The sequence below is a fragment of the Ursus americanus genome, chromosome 14, assembly GCF_024610735.1.
Source record: "Ursus americanus isolate L20-20 chromosome 14, mUrsAme1.1.p, whole genome shotgun sequence".
Lineage (NCBI taxonomy): Eukaryota > Metazoa > Chordata > Mammalia > Carnivora > Ursidae > Ursus > Ursus americanus.
The window spans coordinates 48,678,281-48,695,010 of NC_142140.1; the positions used below are offsets into that span (position 1 = coordinate 48,678,281).

Sequence of the window (16,730 nt, forward strand, 5' to 3'; positions counted from 1 at the left end):
TGTTGATGTCTCAAAAGTCTTGAGTCACCTGTGTGTCAGCTGGGGGTGTGATGCTGATCTCGCCAGGGCATTCTAATATAATTGTGGTTTGGCTAGCTACCTGTGGCTGATCCAGAGTGGCCTTGGCTTGGACAGCTGGGCTCTGCTCCACATGTCCTCACTTCCTCTGGCAGACCACCTGGCTTAATTCACTTTTTGGAGGCAGAGATCCAAGACAAAGCAGCAGAAATGCACCAAGGCTCTAAGGTCAACTGTCACTCCCAGCATATCCTGCTGGCCACAGCACATAAAATACCCTAATCCAGCCCAGATCAATTGTGGAGGAAGAGTGTCCCCCACCTGATGGAAGGTGCTGCACACACTGTCAAAGACACGGCTACAGAGGAAGATGGGAATGTGGGACCATCTCTGCAAACAGTTTACCACTGGTGTAAATTTCAATTTGAAAGTTTTCATTTCCACTTTCACCTTCAGCAGTGGAATGATCTCAGAGAAGACAATGAGACTAAATTATGTGTCCACTGGGCAGTTATGGAAATTTGACTCCAGAGGGTCAGGCTTTCCTCCAATGGTAAATATTTCCTCCCACCCCTTGCCTGTAGATCACCATTCCTAGTAAGAAAAGAGCAAAGAAATAAAAGTTTTTCTTTCCAGATGTCTCAGAGAGACCAGGATCTCCTATCTAACTCACTGATTGATAGAGCTAAGGACTGTTGTATCACTGATGATATATCCATGGCATCCTTATGTAGATACTGTTTTCCTATTGACTAACCTTCCCATTGATATATTCGTAATGGTTTTCATCCTGGTATATTTTTTATGGGGAGGGTTCTGCTGGGCAGAGGTGACATTTGAAATGCAAATAGAAGACAGAGACATAGGAATAGTTTTCCTTCATTTTTCTAGTTTTACACATAATTGACATATAAAATTGTGAAAGTTTAAGCATTCAACCTGGTGATTTCATATACATACATGTTGGGAAATGATCACCACGATAGGTTATTGAATACATCCATCACTTCACAAAGTTGTCTTTTTTTTTTTTGCTTTGAGAACATTTGTGATGTACTCTGTTAACAAAATTCAAGTATACAACACAATACAGTTAACCATAATGACCATATTGTACATTAAGTTTCCAGAATTTATTCATCTCACAACTGAAGGTTTGTAAGCTTTCACAAGCATCTTCTCATTTCCCCAAACCCCAGCCACAGGCAAAAATCAACCTACTCTCTGTTTCTATGAGTTCATATTTTTGTATTTCACATATAAGTGAGATCATACAGTATTTGTCTTTCTCTTTGTATTTCACTTAGCATAATGTCCTCAGGGTCCATCCATGTTTTAGCAAAAGACAGGATGTCTTCCTTTTTTACTGGTGAACCCCATTGTATAGATATACCATCTAAAAATCATCTGTCAATGGATACTAGGCTGTTTCCATGTCTTGACTATTGTGAATAATGCTGCACTGAACATGTGGGCACAGATATCTGAGATATCCTCAATGATGTGGGAATTAAGCCATGGCATCCATAAACAGCCAATGATGAAGGAAGAAATCAACTTAAAAATCTTGAACCAAATGAAAATGGAAACATAATCTATCAAAACTTATGAGATGTTACAAAACCAGCTCTAGAGGGGATTTATAGCAAAGAATACCTACATTGAGAAAAATAAAAGACCTTAACTAAATATCCTCACCTTTTCCTTGCCATTTTTTATTATATTCAATCAGCCAGCATATAGTACATCATAAGTTTTTGATGTAGTGTTTAATGATTCATTAGTTCCTCACTTTATGGTACAAGACCTAGAAAAAGAACAAAATAAGTCCCAAGCAGCAGAGGAAAAAGAAATAACAAATATTAGAGCAAACATAAATGATATATAGACCAGAAAATAATAGAAAAGATTAACAAAGCTAGGAGCCAATTTTTTTGAAAAGCTAAACAAAATTGGAAAAACTTTAGTTAGAGCAAAGAACAGGATTGGGGAGAAGACACAAATAAATAAAATCAGCAGAAAAAGATGATACCTGGCAAACAATAACATAGAAATACAAAGAATCATAGGAGACCACTATGGACAATTTCTCTCGAAAAAAATGGACAACCTAGAAAAAATGGATAAATCCCTAGAAACATACAACCTACCATGACTATATCAGGAAGAAACAGGAAATATGAACAAACCAATAATGAATAAGCCTGTTATATCAATAATCAAAAATCTCCCAGTAAAGGAAAGCCCAGGACGTGAAAGCTCCACAGGTGAATTCAATTAATCATTTAAAGAAGAATGAACGACAATCCTTCTCAAACCCTTCCAGAAACTTAAAGAGGAGGGCACATTCTCAACCTTTTTACAAGGCCAGCATCACCCTGATACCAAAGACAGAAAAATTCAGTACAAAAAATAAATAAATAATAATAATAATACAAGAAAGAAAGAAAGAAAGAAAGAAAGAAAGAAAGAAAGAAGAAAGAAAGAAAATCATAGACCAATATTCCTGATGAACAAAGACACAAAATTTTTCAAATAATATTAGCAAACTAAATTAAAGAGCACATTAAGGGGATTATATGCCGTGATCAAGTGGCATTTATCCCTGGGATACAAGGATGGTTTAGCACAAGCAAATCAATAAAAGTGATACATCACATTAAAAGAATGAAATATAACAATCATATGATCCTCCCAATATATGCAGAAAAAGCTGTTGACAAAATGCAACATATTTTCATGATTAAAAAAAAAAAACCTTCAAAAAGATAGTTATAGGAAGAACATACCTCATCGTAAAAGAAGACCATATAGGATAAACCTACAATAACATCATTCTCAGGGGTGAACAGTTCGAAAAATTTTTCTCTGAGGACAGGAGCAAGACAAGGGTGTCCACTCTCATCACTCTTATTCAACGTAATACTGTGGGTCCTAGCTACAGCAGTTCTGATGGGTGTTGCTGAGGCCTGTCTTGCCATCACAATAAGAACCCAAGGGCTGGTGCAGCCACTACAGAGGCTCTGGCCAGGGAAGCATCTTTGAGAATGCCCACAAACACAGGGGTGCAGGGGGTGCCCAGGATTTCCTAGCCTGAGCATCCTTGTCGGTAGCCTGAGACATAGACAGAACAGCCTTAGAGTCCACATTACCAGAAAGAGGAATGAAGGTAGTGATGTAAAGAGATTGACAGACTCGAGGTGAAAACTGTGATTTTGTATTTTCATCTACAATAAAGTTATATAAGGGCTTAGTGGCCAAGTGTAGTTTCTTCCTTATGAAGAATACCATTAATTTTTCCACAGAACTGGAACAAATAATCCTAAAATTTATATGGAACCAGAAAAGACCCTTAAGAGCCAAAGGAATGTTGAAAAAGAAAACCAAAACTAGTGGCATCACAATGCCTGACTTTAAGCTATATTACAAAGCTGTAATCATCAGGAGAGTATGGTACTGGCACAAAAACAGACACATAGGTCGATGGAACAGAATACAGAACCCAGATATGGACCCTCAACACCATGGTCAACTAATCTTTGACAAAGCAGAAAAGACTATCCAAGAGAAAAAAGAGTCTTTTCAACAAATGGTGCTGGGAGAATTGGACAGCCACATGCAGAAGAATGAAACTAAACCATCCTCTTACACCATACACAAAGATAAACTCAAAACGGATGACAGACCTAAATGTGATTATAGGAATCCATGAGAATCCTAGAGGAGAACACAGGCAACAACCTCTTAGACCTCAGCTGTGGAATGTCTTATTAGACTTGTAGCTGGAGGCAAGGGAAACAAAGTAAAAAAAATGAATTATTGGAACTTCATCAAGATAAAAACCTTTTTTTAAAAAAAAAGATTTTATATTTTTATTTGACAGAGAGAGAGATAACTAGAGAGAGAGGGAACACAAGCAGGGGGAGTGGGAGAGGAAGAAGCAGGCTCTCAGCAGAGGAGCCTGACGTGGGGCTCAATCCCAGAACACTGGGATCATGCCCTGAGCCGAAGGCAGACGCCTAACACCTGAGCCACCCAGGTGCCCCAAGATAAAAAGCTTTTGGACAGCAAAGGAAACAGTCAACAAAACCAAAAGAAAACCGACAGAATGGGAGAAGATATTTGCAAATGACATATCAGATAAAGGCCTAGTATCCAAAGTCTATCTATAAAGAGCAGATCAAACTCAACACCCAAAGAATGAATAATCCAGTCAAGAAATGGGCAGGAGACAAGGACAGACATTTCTCCAAAGAAGACATACAAATGGCCAACAGACACATGAAAAAATGCTCTGCATCACTTGGTATCAGGGAAATACAAATCAAAACCACAATGAAATACCACCCCACATGGGTCACAATGGCTAAACTTAACAAGTCAGGAAACAGCAGATGTTTGCAAGGATGTGGAGAACAGGGAACCCTGTTACACTGTTAGTGAGAATGCAAGCTGGTGCAGCCACTCGGGAAAACAACACGGGGTTCCTTGAACAATTGAAAATAGGGCTACCCCACAACCCAGCAATTGCACTACTGGGTATATACCCCAAAGATACAAATGTAGTGATCTGAAGGGTTACATGCATCACAATGTTAACAGCAGCATTGTCCACAACAGCCAAACTATGGGGAGAGCCCAGGTGTCCATTGACAGTTAAATGGATAAAGAAGATGTGACATATATATATACACACAATGAAATACTACTCAGCCATCAAAAGAGGAAATCTTGCCATTTGCAACAACATGGATGGAACTAGATGGTATTACGCTAAGTGAAATAAGTCAATCAGAGAAAGGCAATTATCATAGGATCTCACTGATATGTGGAATTTAAGAAACAAAACAGAGGATCATAGGAGAAGAAAGGAAAAAATAAAACAAGACGAAACCAGAGAGGGAGACAAACCATAAGAGAGTCTTAATCATAGGAAACAAACTGAGGGTTCTTGGAGGGGAGGGAGGTGGGGGAAGGGGGTAACTAGGTGATGGACATTGGGGAGGGTATGTGTTGTAATGAGCACTGGGTATTACATAAGACTGATGAATCACTGACCTCTACCTCTGAAACCAATAATATAAGTTAATTAATTGAATTTACATATTTGGGGGGCACCTGGGTGGCTCAGTCGTTAAGCACCTGCCTTCGGCTCAGGGCGTGATCCCGGCCTTCTGGAATCGAGCCCCACATCAGGATCCTCTGCTGGAAGCCTGCTTCTTCCTCTCCCACTCCCCCTGCTTGTGTTCCCTCTCTCCCTGGCTGTCTCTCTCTGTCGAATAAATAAATAAAATCTTTAAAAACAAAAGAATTTATATTTTTTATTATTATGCTATGTCACCATACAGTACATCATTAGTTTTTGATGTAGTGTTCCGAATAAATAAGTAAATTAAAAGACTGAAAAAAGATGGGTTTTTTTTTTTTTAATAACTTTTACAGTTTGAGTGTGGCTAACACACAATGTGACATTACTTTTGGGTGTACAACACAGTGATTCAACAAGTTTAAACGTTACATCATACTCACAACCTGCGGAGCTGCCATCTGTTACCACCACACAATGCTGTGACAATATCACTGACTATACTCCCCACGCTGTGCCTTTTATTCCTGTGACTCATTCATTCCTTAAATGGAAGCCTGTATCCCCCGCTGCCCTTCACCATCCTGCTTTTCATTTGTTCATTTATTGTTTTAAAAATCACCACCAAGATGGTCTTACTTCCAACCAAACTAATTACACAGACCGTGATACAAGGCAAGCTGTTGAGATCAGATTGTCTTTCCCCTAAAAATGTAAAACTGCATGCAAGTTCCGGAAGTTAAGTCTCCTATGAGCATGTAATGATGGGTCTCCATTTTAACAGGATCATTTTGTGTACAGTTTGTAAAGAAACAAAAATCAGTTCCAAACCTTTGAAGGAAAACGTGGGGAGAAAGATCTAATAAGCTACTTTTGTAAATGATATAAAATGCAAAACTTTTATAATAAGAAAGTCATGTTTCACATTTTGGACCTAAGCATGTTTTTTATTTGTACTTGGAGCACCAACCAAATTTTCTAAATGTTAAAATATTCTCCCAAATCATAGGGCTCAAGCTGTCCATCCTCCTCAGGTGGTTGACAGATTTAGTGAATAGATGGAAAGATCTTAGCAGAGTTTCCTCCCCTTGATAATGAGTGGTTATTACTGGTGATGAGATTTGGCTGAGTGTTTTCTTCTCCCCAATGTCCCCATCGCTTCCCCACCTTTGGGTCCCCAAGCCCACAGCCTTATTTCTGTTCCTTCTTGGCTCTCCACCTACCAAAGACTGGCGCCCCCTAGCCAATATTCACATTTACTCAGAGAGATCTTTCTACTTTGCAGTTAAGTCCAATTCCCTATCATAAACCCTTCCCAGTGGCTCCCTGCTGGAGACTGAAACCCAAATTCCACAGCTTCCAACACTTGGCTTGCCCCCCCGGACCACCCACCAGGTTCCCACTCATGCCACCTTGCCCACATCGATGTCACAAACACTGAACTCGAGTTGTAGCTTCACCTGAATAGGAAGGCTCCAGGCTCAGAACCTCCATACACCTGCTGCCTTCTGCTTGGAGTCATCACTGGTCTAGTTGGGATTATTCACCTGTCTATCTTCAAAATCCCATCGCATCTTTCAGACTGCAAGGAGTGATTGACTTCACCAATCTTTGGTTTTCTTTGTTTGTTTTTTTAACATTCCGGCAGAAAAAGGACACTTTCTCTTGCAACAAGATAGATGTAGGGGTTACCACTGTGTAACTTTTCTTCATTCTAGGTATGTTTCCTTGCTATACTGTGAGTGCATGTGGCTGCCCTTTACCCGCAGACACAGTTTCATTGGGAATACTATGAATAAGTACATTGAGTCATATATTTAAACAAATTAACTCACTCCAACTGAGAAAAATACCTTATGATTTCACTCAGAGGTGGAATTAAAGAAACAAAACAGATGAACATGGGGAAGGGAAGAAAAAATAAAACAAGATGAAAATTCTTTCTGCTCAGTGGGGAACCTGCTCTTCCTTCTCCCTCTGCCTGCCTCTCTGCCTACTTATGTTCTCTGTGTGTGTGTGTGTGTCAAATAAATAAATAAATAAATAAATAAATCAGAATTGACAGAAAGGCAAAACATAAGAGGTGCTGAACTCTAAGAAACAAACTGAGGGTTGCTGGAGGGGAGGTAGGCAGGGGGAAGGGATAATTGGGTGTTGGGCATTAAGGAGGGCACTTGATACAATGAGCAGTGGGTGTTATATGCAACTGATGAGTCACTACATTCTACATCTGAAACTAATTTTATAAAATTGTGTAATTGGCTTAAGCTTAAACTGGCATCAAGACAGAAGAATGGTAAAACACAAATCCTATAAAATAAAAATCTGTTATATTATAAAAGAGGAAACAAAACCAATAGAAAGGGGTGCCTGTGGGACTCAGTGAGCTAAGCAACCAATTCTTTCTTTTTAGTGTTTTTTTTATTATATTATGTTAGTCACCATACAGTACATCCTGGTTTTTTATGTAAAGTTCGATGATTCATTAGTTGCGTATAACACCCAGTGCACCATGCAATACGTGCCCTCCTTACTACCCAGCACCAGCCTATCCTATTCCCCCACCCCCCTCCCCTCTGAAGCCCTCAGTTTGTTTCTCAGAGTCCATAGTCTCTCATACTTCATTCCTCCTTCTGATTACCCCCCCTTTCTTTATCCCTTTCTTCCCCTACCAATCATCCTAATTCTTATGTTCCATAGATGAGAGGAATCATATGATAGTTGTCTTTCTCTGCTTGACTTATTTCACTTAGCATTATCTCCTCCAGTGCCATCCATGTTGCAGCAAATGTTGAGAACTCATTCTTTCTGATAGCTGAGTAATAGTCCCTTGTATATATGGACCACAGCTTCTTAATCCAGTCATCTGTTGAAGGGCATCTCGGTTCCTTCCACGATTTAGCTATTGTGGACAATGCTGCTATGAACATTGGGGTGCATATGGCCCTTCTCTTCACTACATCTGTATCTTTGGGGTAAACACCCAGTAGTGCAATGGCTGGGTCATAGGGTAGCTCAACTTTTAACTTTTTAAGGGACCTCCACACTGTTTTCCAGAGTGGCTGTACCAACTTTAAGCAACCAACTCTTGATCTCAGCTCAGGTCTTAATCTCAGGGTTGTGAGTTCAATCCCTGCCTTAGGATCCACACTGGGCATGAAGGCTACTAAAAACTAACAAAGAAAAAAACTTGCCAAATTTCTTTTCTAACTCAAAAGCTTTCATTAAATCAATACACTTTTATTTTCTGGTCCTGATGTATTTAACCACCCACCCATAGGTTTTTCACTCAACAAATATTCACTGAGCATAAACTCCATCCTGAGAACTGTACTAGGCACTGCAGTCTCAAAGACAGGGAAAAGACAGTTCTGAAGTTCAAGGAGTCTATATTGTGGGTGATCAGAGAAATTTAGTAAAGTCAACTTCACTGGAAGGAAAGTGAATCAGATAAGGATAAAATGGGAGGGGAATCAAATCTTTGAGTTGGTTTTATCCAGGTGACTTGAGAAAACATCTCTGTAAATGAGTTTTGGGGACATTTCCAAGCTAGGTACACATCCATCATTCTGAGGATAGATATTAAATACATGAGATTTGACTTATTTTTTTAAGAAATCCAAACCATTACCAAAGATTACTGAGAAATACCAGCTTGTATACATACCAAGTGAAAGCAACTGGTTATAAAGTGAAAAAGGTAACCCAAGATATACCCTGAAGGAAAATAGAGAAGACACGGAAGACCCAAGAATAGACCTGACTTAAAATGTGTACACCTGGGGAAAAAAATTAAAATAGTGGATGAAGGAAGCCAGGATCTCTGGGCCTCCATATTGTGTGCCCAGCTACTCAGGAGAGTCCGGTGATGGTCCTGACGCTGAGAGGCACCACCCTGCCGAGGAGCCTGCTCAGGGCCCTCTTCATGTCCCTGTTCCTCAAGCTGTAGATGAAGGGGTTCAGCATGGGGGTGACAATGGTGTACATCACCGAGGCCACCAGACTCGTCCTGGAGGATGAAGTTGCTATAGAACTGAGGTATTCCCCGAGGCCTGTGCCATAGAACAAGGAGACCACCGAGAGGTGAGACCCACACGTGGAAAAGGCTTTGTACTTGCCCCTGGCTGATGAAATTCTCAGGATGGAGGAGAAAATCTGAGAATAAGAAAAGAGGATCCCAGAGAGAGGAAGAACACCAAGGACAATAGTCACAAAATACACCACGACGTTATTGATGAAGGTGTCAGAACAGGCGAGCTTCAGGACTTGAGGAAGATTGCAAAAAAAGTGTGGGATTTCCATGTTTGTGCAGAAGGACAGCCTCAAAAGGGTCAAGGTCTCAAGCAGGGAGCCCATGACACTGATGCACCAGGACCCCAAGGCCAGCAGCCCACAGAGCTGGGGTTCATGATGACTGAGTAGTGCAGGGGGTGACAGATGGCCACAAAGCGGTCATAGGCCATCACGGTCAGGAGTAAATTGTCCAGGCATCCAAACACAAAGAAAAAAAATGTCTGGCTGAGGCATCCTGCATATGTGATAACTTTACTCTGAGTCTGGATGTTCAGCAGCATCTTGGGGACAGTGGTGGAGGTGAAACAGATGTCAGCAGAGGACAGGTTGGCCAGGAAGAAGTACATGGGGGTGTGGAGGCGGGAGTCTCAGCAGATGGCCAGGATGATGAGCACATTCCCAGTGAACATGACCAAGTATACGCACAGGAACAGCCCGAAGAGCATGAACTGAGTCTCCGACTTTGCTGAAAATCCCAGAAGGAGAAATTCTTCAGCATGTGTTTGATTTCCTGATTCCATGTGGGTAAAATAGCTAGAAAAAAAGGGGAAAAAAACAGCATTCAATGACCATCACAGTGACAGCACAGAAATGTGATTGCCTTTAATTTCCAGCGAATGGATTAACAAAGTACTTCCCGATTACAATTGCCTCAGTTGGGGAATTTGAGATGCTTCATTCCTTCCCTCTGCTGCCACTACCATCTGGAAATGTAGTCCTAGTTCCAAAGCAGTCATGCCCTTTATACCCGGCTACTCAGAGTGCGGTCCATGGACCAGCAGGAGCAGCACTGCTCAGAGCTTTTTTGAATGCAGAATCCCAGGCCACATTCAGACTTGCTGAATCACAATCCACATGGTGACAAGATCACAGGGGATTCCGCTGCTCATTCATGACTGAGTTGTGCTGGTCTACATCATCTGTGGCTTCCAGTCCTTCACCTTTTATCTTCTAACATTTATTTTCCTCTATGCCTTCCCTCAAACCTTACTTCATATGTATGTAAAAATTAGGCGCTTGATAATTAGGGCATTTTTATGCCATGTATGTGGAGTTTACAATTTTCATACATTGGTATTAATTATTCTAAACACTGTGTATGAATCCTGTATTTACTTTTTCAATGCAAATACCGATAACTTTTACATTCTTTGCATTGTTTACATGACCAGATTACATTATTTTGCATGTTCCTTTTCTGATACTCTGTTCTTTGTCATTGGAAGATCTGCCAGCCACTGTGCCTTCTTTCTTTCATCTTTGAGTAGAATTTCTTTAAATATCACTTCTAGAAGTAAAAAAGCACCACATAATATGTTGATGGTATACTTGGGCATGTTTTGTTTTTAAGAGCAGGATTCCAAATGCTGCCTATTTCATGACTCCAAGTCAAGGCTCTTCTCACTCTGCAGGGCTGCCCCAGCCAGTGCTTAACAAATAAGAGGAAAAGCTAATGTTGGAATAAAGCACAACCCAAGAGGTGAGCAGACATAGGGGAGGGTTGTTGGTTCCTGCTGCAGAGGCAAGAGTCCCTGCGATGATGCTCTGAGAAGAGAAAAAAGAAAAGCTGAGAAGGAGTGAGGAGCAAGAATCCTCAATTGTCATGAAATGTGCAGGACTTGAAATCAATCCTATTGCACTGTCTCATCAACCTGTTTACCCAGAACACATGGTTAATTAAAGCTTTCCTTCCCTCCACACCATTTTCCCAGAGTACTTACTGGACTGTTCTAGCTTTCCCTGATGCCTCACTCAATGGCTCTACAGGTCCTTCCTTCCAAGGACAATTGATGCAGAAAGGACAGGAAATGGGGGACTGGCAATTGTTCTTTGGAATAATTGGACATCTCAGAGAAGCATGGAGATGATGCCTTTAGCCTGTGGCTGATGAGAAGAAGGTGAGCCCTGCCAGGGGTTTCAGAGGCTAAATGCTCGGAGCCTCTTATTAAATAAATTCCCTTCATGTTGCTCAATTCTCTAAGCAATTCAGCTCTCCTGAAGCCAAGGGACCATAAATAAAGGAAAATTTTCTGCCACATCAGTCCCCGTGTGTCCACCCTTTCTACCAATGACTCTGTCTCCCCTGCTAATGGACATATCTCCAATGTATATAACCACTCATGCAGGCACATCAGAAAGACCACCCTGTGGGCCGCTGAGCTGCAGCAAGTGACAGTCTCCAGTGTCGGACTCAGAGATATAGCTATGTCAACTGACCGCATCGATCCCAACTAGGATCCTCCCTGGAACTTCATCCTGACTTCTATTTTGAAAACTTCAGGCAGATTCTGAAAAAAAAAAAAAATGCATGTATCATTGCATTTGGTGGATGGTAAATTTTTTGGATACAGAGCTAGAGTTTTCTTTATACATGTTCCCCAAATCTGGTTATTCAGGTTTTTCATCTGGAGTAAAGGCATTCACATCTTTAAACACAGATAGGTACATTTTTCTTGCTATATACCCAGCTAGGCTACTCAGAGCATTCATTTCCAACGGGAAAGAGTACTTTGTGGGGTTTTTGTGGGTTTTTTGTTTGTTTGTTTGTTTATTTGAGCATAGTTGACACACAATGTTACATCAATTTCAGGTGTACGGCATAGTGACTTGACAAGTTTATTCACTATGCTATGTTCACCCCAAGTGCAGCTACCATCAGTCCCAATACATCGCTATTACAATATCGTTGCCTGTATTCCTTACACTGTGCCTTTTATCCTCGTGACTTATTCATTCCATAACTGGAACTTTGTACTTCCCTCTCCCCTTCACCCACTCTGCCCATCCCCCACACTCCTCCTGTCTAAAAATCATTTGTTTCTTCTCTGTATTTTTATAATTTTTTATTATATTATGTTAGTCACTGTATAGTACATCCCTAGTTTTTTTTTTTAAATGATTTTTTATTATATTATGTTAGTCACCATACAGTACATCCCCGGTTTCCGATGTAAGGCTCAATGATTCATTAGTTGTGTATAACACCCAGTGCACCATGCAATACGTGCCCTCCTTACTACCCATCACCAGCCTATCCCATTCCCCCACCCCCCTCCCCTCTGAAGTCCTCAGTTTGTTTCTCATAGTCCATAGTCTCTCATGTTTCATTCCCCCTTCTGATTACCCCCCCTTTCTTTATCCCTTTCTTCCCCTACCGATCATCCTAGTTCTTATGTTCCATAGATGAGAGAATTCATATGATAGTTGTCTTTCTCTGCTTGACTTATTTCACTTAGCATTATCTCCTCCAGTGCTGTCCATGTTGTAGCAAATGTTGAGAACTCGTTCTTTCTGATAGCTGAGTAATATTCCATTGTATATATGGACCACAACTTCTTAATCCAGTCATCTGTTGAAGGGCATCTCGGCTCCTTCCACAATTTAGCTATTGTGGACATTGCTGCTATGAACATTGGGGTGCATATGGCCCTTCTCTTCACTACGTCTGTATCTTTGGGGTAAATACCCAGTAGTGCAATGGCTGGATCATAGGGTAGCTCAATTTTTAACTTTTGAAGGGACCTCCACACTGTTTTCCAGAGTGGCTGTACCAACTTGCATTCCCACCAACAATGTAGGAGGGATCCCCTTTCTCCACATCCTCTCCAACAATTGTTTGTACATCCCTAGTTTTTGATGTAAACTTCCATGATTCATTACTTGCGTATAACACCCAGGGCACCATGCAACACGTGCCCTCCTTAATACCCATTTATAGGTCTGATTCTGCTTTTTGCTCACTCATTTCTTAGATTCTACTTATGAGTGCAATCATAGGTAATTGTATTTCTCAGTCCGATGTAAGTCACTTACCATAATATCTTCTAGGTCCATAAATTTTGTCTCAGATGGCAGGATCTCATCTTTTTTATGGCTGAGAAATATTCGTGTGTGTGTGTGTGTGTGTGTGTGTGTGTGTGTGTGTGTACCACATTTTCCTTATCCATTTGTTATGATAGATACTTAGGTTGCTTCCGTATCTTAGCTATTGTAAACAATGCAGCAGTAAACATAGGGGTGCATGTTTTTTGTCAAATTCGTGTTTTGTTTTCTTTGATAATAGTAGTGGAATTATTGGATCTTATGGTAGTTTCTATTTTTAAGTTTTTGAGGAACCTTCATACTGTTTTACACAGTGGCTCTACCAGTTTGCATTCCTTCCAACAGAGTGTAAGGGCTCTTTTTCCTCCACATCCTCACCAATAATTGTTGATTCTTCTGTTTTTGATTTTAGCCTTTCTGACAGGTGTGAGGTGGTATCTAATTGCGGTTTCCATTCGCATTTCCCTGATGATGTTGAGCACCTTTTCATGTGTCTGCTGGCTATCTCTATGTCTTCTTTAAAGAAATGTCTACTCAGATTCTCTGCTCATTTTTAATTAGATTACTTGTTTTTTGTTGTTGTTGTTGAGTTGTAGGAGTTCTTTATGTATACTAGATATTAACCCCTTATCAGATATATTATATCTGATCAAATGTCTTCTCCCATTCAGTAGGCTTTTCTTTTTGTGTTATTGATTGTTTCCTTTACTGTGTAAAATCTTTTAATTTTGATGTTGTCACAATAGTTTGTTTCTGCTTTTGTTTCCCTAACCTTAGGAGACTTATCTAGAAAAATGTTGCTACAGCTGAGGTCAGAGAAATTGCTGCCTATGTTCTCTCTAGGATTTTTATGGTTTCAGGTCTCACATTTAGGTCTTTAATCCATCTTGAGTTTATTTTTGTGTATGTAATTAGAGAAAGTTCCAGTTTCAACCTTTTACATGTAGCTATCCAGTTTTACCAGCACCATTTATTGAAAAGATTCTCTTTTCCCCCATATTCTTGCCTCTTTTTTCATAGATTAACTGACCATATAATCATGGATTTATTTCTGGGGTCTCTAGGCTACTCCATTGATGTACATGTCTATTTTTGTGCCAGTACCATACTGTTTTGATTATTAGAGCTTTGTACTATATCTTGAAAACTGGTATTGTGATAACTCCAGCTCTGTTTTTCTTTCTCAGGAGTGCTTGGCTATTCAGGATCTTCTGTAGTTTCATACAAGTCTTAGTATTATTTGCTCTTGTTTTGCAAAAACCACTCATGGTATTTTGATAGAGAGTACATTAAATCTATAGATTGCTTTGGGTAATATGGACATTTTCACAATATTAATTCTTCCAATCCATGAATATGTTTTTTCTTTCCATTAATTTGTGTCATCATCAATTCCTTTCATTGGTGTTTTATAGTTTTGGAGTACAGGTCTTTTTTACCTCTTTGGTTAAATTTATTCCTAAATACTTTACTCTTTTTGCTGTAATTGTAAATGTTTTTTTTTTAATTTTTACTCAAAACATGTTTTTCTTCTACTTCATTTTTAGTGCATAAAAATGTTACTGATGACTGGGTATTGATTTTGTATCTTGCACTTTACTGAATTTGTTTATGACTTCTAGTAGATTTTGGTGGAGTCTTTAGGATTTTCTATGTATAAAATCATGTCATCTGCTGGATTAAGAAGTTGTGGTCCATATATACAATGGAATATTACTCAGCTATCAGAAAGAACGAGTTCTCAACATTTGCTGCAACATGGACAGCACTGGACGAGATAATGCTAAGTGAAATAAGTCAAGCAGAGAAAGACAATTATCATATGTTTCTCTCATCTATGGAGCATAAGAACTAGGAAGATCGGTAGGGGAAGAAAGGGATAAAGAAAGGGGGAGGTAATCAGAAGGGGGAATGAAGCATGAGAGACTATGGACTCAGAGACAAACTGAGGGCTTCAGAGGGGAGGGGGAAGGGGGAATGGGGTAGACTGGTGATGGGTAGTAAGGAGGGCACATATAGCACGTTGCACTGGGTGTTATACGCAACTAATGAATCATCGAACTTTACATCAGAAACCAGGGATGTACTGTATGGTGATTAACATAATATAATAAAAACCATTAAAAATAAATAAATAAATAAATAAATAAATAAATAAATAAATAAATAAAATAATGTCATTTGCAAATAGTGACAATTTAACTTATTTTTTCCCAATATGGATGTCCCATATTCCCTTTTCTTGTCTGATTGCTGTGGGTAGGACTTCGAGTACTATGTTGAATGAGAGTGGTGAGAGTGAGCATCTTTGTCTTGGTCCTGACAAGAGAGGAAAGGCTCTCAGTTTTACACCATTGAATATGATGTTAGCTGTGGGTTTTTCACATATGACCTTTATTATGTTGAGGTCTGTCCTATCTATCTCAACTTTGTTGAGAGAATTTGTCATGAATCAATGTTGATTCTTGTCAAATGCTTTTGCTGTATCTGTTGACAGAATCATGAGTTTTAACCTTCATTTTGTGGATGTGATGTATGACATTGATTGCTTTGCAAATATTGAAACATCGTTGCATCCCTGAAATAAATCCCATCTGATTGTGGTGAATGATTTTGTCACTATATGGTTGTATGTGGTTTGCTAGTATTTTGTGGAGGATGTACATATCTATCTTCATCAGAGATATTGGTCTGTGCTTCTCTTTGTGATGCCTTTGTCTGGTTCTGGTATCAAGGTAAGGCTGACCTTACAATGTATTTGGAAGCTTTCCTTCCTTATCTGTCTTTTGGAATATTTTGAGGTTCTTTTTTTTGTTTTTCTTTCAATGTCTGGTAGACCACTTGTGAATCCATCTGGTGCAGAACTTGTACTTTCGGGTGTTTTTTTTGATTACCAATTCAATGTTGTTATTTATAATTGGTCTGTTCAGATTTTCTATTTCTTCCTGGTTCTGTTTTGAAAGATTGTATGTTTCTAGGACTTTATCCATTTCTTCTAGGTTGTCCATTTGTTGGTATATAATTTTTCATAATATTCTCTTATAATTCTTTGTGTTTCTGTGGCATCAGTTGTTATTTCTCCTTTCTTATTTCTTTTTTTTGGAATTTTTTTAGTATTTTACTACTAATGAAAAGTTTTATTATAGTATTGCTATTGAAAAAATGTTACTTATTCTTGTTTGCTTTTTGCAGGTTTATTGAAATTCTGATTTATGTATTTGTGTCCTTTCTCTTTTTGTTCTCTATGAGTGCAGCTAAAGCTTTGTCAGTTTTGTTTATATTTTCAAGGAACCAGCTCCTTATTTCATTGAAATTTTCCTTTGTTTTTTTTGTCTCTGTATCATTTATTTCTGCTCTGATCTGTTATTTCCTTTCTTTTACTCATGTTGTGTTTTGTTTGTTCTATGGGAAAGAGTGCTTTGAATATAAAATCAATACCTGGTAGTGAATTAGAACAGGCATATCAAATATGAATTGTCTTAATTTAATTTCATTGTTCCATATCCATATA

At 39.3% G+C, this 16,730-nt stretch overlaps 1 pseudogene; it reads right to left on the bottom strand.

The window, feature by feature from the left end:
* Positions 1–1,798: 1,798 nt before the first annotated feature.
* LOC123796699 (olfactory receptor 7C1-like) lies at positions 1,799–9,918 on the bottom strand (annotated as a pseudogene).
* Between the last annotated feature and the right edge of the window lie 6,812 nt (positions 9,919–16,730).